Raw genomic sequence first — 6,000 nt, 5'->3', positions numbered from 1 at the left:
TCCCAGAAGGAAAGCTGCCAAGCTGCCAACACACTAGGGCCTGGCTGTCCATGGCATGCGCCATCCTGCCCCCTTTCCTCATGCCTCCATCTCTCCCTCCATCCATCACTAGAACCCTTGGTTTCTTCTCTGAATTGAGAACCACTGACTGTCTGCTCTATAGCCCTTCACACAGACATCAGCTCTCCTGTCTCATAGTCTGATAAATGTATAGGTCACTACTGCATTGGTATGATGAACAACTGAAGTGTTGTCATTTCCCCTCCTATCCAATCCGCCTCGTCACAACCAATTTGCAATATCGCTCTCCTCCAACGCCTCGATGCATCCCTCCCGTTGTTCTAGAGTAGGTTTGTGTCGGTGTTGGTTTGATCCGATCCTCCCCTGCTCCTCTTCATGATGGTAGTTTCTATAACGAGAGGGTCAAATTACTCCGCATGTCTCAACTGTTCCCACTTTCTACTATGATGCTGCACGCTTGCAGAAAAATTAAGACTGAATTCTGTTTCACACCGACTGAGAATGTTTGTAAACAACTGAACCCAGGTCATTGCACGAGATCCCTTCTGAAAGTAAGTAACGGTTTTATTGTGGGACTGACGCGTAGGCTATCGCGTGTCATGTTTTTGAAACGATGCACGCACCGGCTTATATTTTGAAGAGTTACATTTTATACATGGAAATATATGTATTCCCGCAAGTAATGTATATTCATGCATTGACATGTTGTTCACTAATACACATGTTATATACAACCCCTATCAAAGCTTTGAGAAAACAGCTGAAACGATGCTTCAGCAGAACAGTGTACGCACGCAAATACCTGCATTACCAGTTAAAAGAGTAACTAACAGTCTTGACATTGAACATTGAACCACCACATTTGGTACACTAAAAATATCTATTTAATACGTGTATTCTTCAGAATGTCGCGCGCGGTATCAAATTGTTCGATGAGCGAGGCTGTCATTGTTTTTGAAGATATTATAGTTTATGCTATAGCCTGTACCTATACCTATAGCCTGTACCTATAGCCTGTACCTATAGCCTGTACCTATACCTATAGCCTGTACCTATATCCTGCCTTACTAGTACTGTATATAATCGTCCAGCAGCCTCAAAGTAGGCTAGTTTTTGAAGTATAAGCTGTAAAAATGATGACACAGGAACAGGGACATAATAATAACATTATACATGTTACTACACAGGTACATGTGACACGTGAACATGTGATTGTATTACAATGGTAACATAATGTGCAATGATGCAATCCCCCTATTAGTTTAATGTTAGTTCAATAATTCATGGTGGGAGACTGGATAGAAAGTTATCTCTGGAATGCATTCGGTGGGGAATGGAATGAATGATGCCTGCCTGCATACACATTACTCATCACTGTCTGGCTGTCTGCCTGTCTGTCTGTCTGCCTTAAACACTAATTCCCCCTAACTATAGCCATCTGGCCTGCCACTCTTTATAGAGATAATATCCATCCACAGCAATCGGGCTGCATAATGAATCAAGGTAGTTTGAGAAGCCCAACTAAAGATCATCTATAGCATGTGTCAAACTCATCCCACTGAGGGCCTAGTGTCTGCTGGTTTTTGGTTATTCCTTTCAATTAAGACCTAGACAACCAGGTGAGGGGAGTTCCTTACTAATCAGTGACCTTAATTCATCAATCAAGGACAAGGGTGGAGCGGAAACCCGCAGACACTTGGCCCTCAGTGGGATGAGTTTGACACATGCTATAGATGATCTTTAGTTGGGCTTCTCAAACTGTCAACAAACTACTGCAACTCTTGATCCACAACAATTTGCCATTGTAGAGTTACGGTTAGTGGATAGTTCAATTAGGGGTCCATAGGTAACTTTCTATCCAGTCTCCCACCAGAAGTCAACATTACAAGCATCGTTACCATTCAAGTATAAGATACATAATGTAGTCTTTACAATTAAAAAATAATAATTTTAGTCATTTAAATAACTCTCCTTCAACAGTTATACCATCTCTCAGCTTAAAGCTGCAATATGTAACTTTTGGAAATGTGTGTTATCAATCTATCATTCTCATTGAAAGCAAGTCAATCAATCAATCACATTTGATTTATGAAGCCGTTTTTACATCAGCAGATGTCACAAAGTGCTGATACAGAAACCCGGCCTAAAACTCCAAACAACAAGCAATGCAGATGTAGAAGCACGTTGGTTAGGAAAAACTCCCTAGAAAGGCAAAAACCTAGGAAGAAACATAGAGGAACTAGGCTCTGAGGGGTTGTCTCTTCTGGCTGTACCAGGTGGAGATTTTAAGAGTACATGGCCATTAAGGCCAGATCGTTCTTCAAGATGTTAAAATGTTCATTGATGACCATCAGGGTCAAATAATAATCACAGTGGTTGTAGTGGGTGCAACAGGTCAGCACCTCAGGAGTAAATGTCAGTTGTCTTTTCATAGCCGAGCATTCAGAGATCGAGACAGCAGGTGCGGTAGAGAGGGAGGGAGGGAGGGAGGGAGAGGAAGATGGGTGGAAAACAGCAGGTCCTGGACAAGGTAGCACGTCCGGGGAACAGGTCAGGGTTCCATAGCCGCAGACAGAACAGTTGAAACGGGAGCAGCTGCACGACAAGGTAAACTGGGGACAGCCAGCAGTCATCAGGCCAGGTAGTCCTGAGGCATGGTGCTAGGGCTCAGGTCCTGAGGGAGGGGGAGGGATAGGGTAGATCTATTCTATGTGCATTTGTTACGAATCCCTTTGGCCCTGCAGTATATGGGGGATGGAAATGAGACCCGTAACATAACTCATGCAAATCATAATAGTGAAAGGTAACTGTCTGAGGGGAGAAGGAGAGAAAAGAAATACACACACAGGATACCTGTATCTGTAACAGTGTGAGGGGAGAAGGAGAGAAAAGGAATACACACTCAGGATACCTGTATCTGTAACAGCGTGAGGGGAGAAGGAGAGAAAAGGAATGCACACTCAGGATACCTGTATCTGAACAGTGTGAGGGGAGAAGGAGAGAAAAGGAATACACACTCAGGATACCTGTATCTGTAACAGTGTGAGGGGAGAAGGAGAGAAAAGGAATGCACACTCAGGATACCTGTATCTGTAACAGCGTGAGGGGAGAAGGAGAGAAAAGGAATGCACACTCAGGATACCTGTATCTGAACAGTGTGAGGGGAGAAGGAGAGAAAAGGAATACACACTCAGGATACCTGTATCTGTAACAGTGTGAGGGGAGAAGGAGAGAAAAGGAATACACACTCAGGATACCTGTATCTGTAACAGTGTGAGGGGAGAAGGATAGAAAAGGAATACACACTCAGGATACCTGTATCTGTAACAGTGTGAGGGGAGAAGGAGAGAAAAGGAATACACACTCAGGATACCTGTATCTGAACAGTGTGAGGGGAGAAGGAGAGAAAAGGAATACACACTCAGGATACCTGTATCTGTAACAGTGTGAGGGGAGAAGGAGAGAAAAGGAATACACACTCAGGATACCTGTATCTGTAACACTGTGAGGGGAGAAGGAGAGAAAAGGAATACACACTCAGGATACCTGTATCTGTAACAGTGTGAGGGGAGAAGGAGAGAAAAGGAATACACACTCAGGATACCTGTATCTGTAACAGTGTGAGGGGAGAAGGAGAGAAAAGGAATACACACTCAGGATACCTGTATCTGTAACAGTGAGGGGAGAAGGAGAGAAAAGGAATACACACTCAGGATACCTGTATCTGTAACAGTGTGAGGGGAGAAGGATAGAAAAGGAATACACACTCAGGATACCTGTATCTGTAACAGTGTGAGGGGAGAAGGAGAGAAAAGGAATACACACTCAGGATACCTGTATCTGTAACAGTGTGAGGGGAGAAGGAGAGAAAAGGAATACACACTCAGGATACCTGTATCTGTAACAGTGAGGGGAGAAGAAGAGAAAAGGAATACACACTCAGGATACCTGTATCTGTAACAGCGTTATTTCTATGCTTCCTCTTCTTAAGTTTTGTTTTTGTGTCTTTTACTTTCAGTTTTGTACACCAGCTGAAAATACAATGATTCTCTACACTATGCTTGCTTGTTTTGTCACATAAACTGAAATTAGGCAAACTATTAGAATGTTTGCAACCAGAAAATGGGGGAGCTATTTCTGCATAGTGCATCTTCAACTCTAAAACCAATTCCTTTTGACCTCAAATGGATAATTGACTTCAGCTTATGCAATTCCAATTGGAAGATGTTGAGATCTAATCATGTTTGAGTAAACAATACAAGTAATTTCAGACACGGGTATAATGTAAGAGTAAGTAATTGTATGGGGCTAACACACCTTCCATCCTGAGTCATGAGTCAATGTGCTGTGATTATACATGCTCTTGCTAGACTTGATTAAAACACCTACTCTCAGTGATGTGCATCCCAAATGGCATCATATTCTCTATGCAGTGTACTTCTTTTTACCCAAAAGTAGTGCACTGCAGAATATAGAGAATAGGGTGCCATTTGGAATGTAACCCACTGAACGCTGCCTGGTACAAAACTGGTTATTATTATCCTAGTCCCTGTCTATGAAATTGGGAGCATTCTCATTTCTCAGAGCTGAAATGACAACAGTAGGCCTATATCATCACTAAAGGCACTATTGCTGTGAAAACTACCTTGAGCAGTTGACAATTGAATCAGGAATGCATGTCAAAAAACAACTGAAAGCATGTAGGGAAGGCATAGGAGCTACAAAAACATGACTTCATGCTCACAGGTAACCACCACCTCAAACAGGCAGGGGCGGGGCGTACAGTAGGATAGACTCTACCATGGGGGGGGGGGGGGGGGACATTTTGCTACGGGGGGCCTTGCAGAGAGGCACTTACACAGGAACAGTCCAATCAGTCTAAAGACCAGGGCTATTCATACTATACTGAATACCAGTGTGACTGTTAATATGCATATATTTAATTAAACTACCATGTTGTACTCTCTGCTACTATATGATTCATTTTCTACCCTGTTCATCAGAGATCATATAAAATCATTCAGATTAATTCACACTATGACAGATCATCAGCCTATTAACTTTATGAGCATGGAGAGTCACTTCTCAGTATCGTACCTGTTGGTTTGTGGCCTCTCTCTCCCTTCCTCTCAGACTGTCTGTCTGTTCATGGTTGTCACTTCTAACACCAAACAAAGTCTTAACAATGGAACACATCTTCATGAACCAAATTCTCTGTGATGAAATTAAAGGCATCGAAGTGAAAACACTCAAATTGGCCAGCTAGTTTGCCAGGGGTGGTGTGTTCTGTTGCCAAGAACCTTACTTACAGTCCTTTGCACATCTATCTTTGCTCTCTTCTTGACTGGTGGCATTGTGAACTTGCTAACTCTATGATGAAGACTAAGACACTGATTGTGCAAGTAATTATGTAGCTAGCAAGTGTTCTTGGCTTAAAAAAAATCACAGTTTTTCAGTCCTGCTTCTAACACTGGAGGGGACATGTCCCCCCTGTCCTCCCCCCAGCTCCTACGCCCTTGCAGACAGGAATTTATAGACACACCACGTCAGGGAATACTATTCAATGATCATCAGCTCCAGTTTCCACTCTTAGACGATGATTAAACATAGATGCATTAGGATTGTCCTGCTGGGTTTTTGATCATCTGAGTGTATGGGTGAGAACCACTGGACTGTAAAATCCAGTGGGCTACGCCATTTAATACGTTTCAATCCATCCATCAATCAATCAATCAGTCAATCAGTCAACCAATCAATCAATCAACTTTTTTTTATAAAGGTTTTTTACCAATGCACTTATGCTTGACCTAAAATGTTCTGCATTTAATAATTCCCTATGATGTTATTTGGTAAGACAACCACCCTGTGCCACAACCCCACTGTCTGACTGTGCGTTAGGATTTTGCTAACAGTGAAAGTTCTAGATTAAGGGATTTACTTTCTAACAGCTTTTTCAGAGTGTTGAGTCATGATGCTTGT

At 42.5% G+C, this 6,000-nt stretch overlaps 1 protein-coding gene across 2 annotated transcripts in view; it reads left to right on the top strand.

The window, feature by feature from the left end:
- Positions 1–434: 434 nt before the first annotated feature.
- The window catches only part of LOC139391226 (oxidation resistance protein 1-like), a 186,832-nt gene continuing 181,266 nt past the window's right edge, over positions 435–6,000 (top strand). The window contains exon 1 of one of the 2 annotated variants that reach the window (XM_071138873.1): positions 435–572. The gene's annotated coding sequence lies outside the window, so the exon portion shown is untranslated. The remainder of the gene's footprint in view (positions 573–6,000) is intronic. The other variant, XM_071138856.1, reaches the window with a different exon arrangement.

Source organism: Oncorhynchus clarkii, chromosome 3 (assembly GCF_045791955.1).
Source record: "Oncorhynchus clarkii lewisi isolate Uvic-CL-2024 chromosome 3, UVic_Ocla_1.0, whole genome shotgun sequence".
In the NCBI taxonomy this organism is placed as follows: domain Eukaryota; kingdom Metazoa; phylum Chordata; class Actinopteri; order Salmoniformes; family Salmonidae; genus Oncorhynchus; species Oncorhynchus clarkii.
The sequence above is the reverse complement of the archived record's forward strand: the minus strand, read 5'-3'. Positions and strand labels throughout refer to the sequence as shown.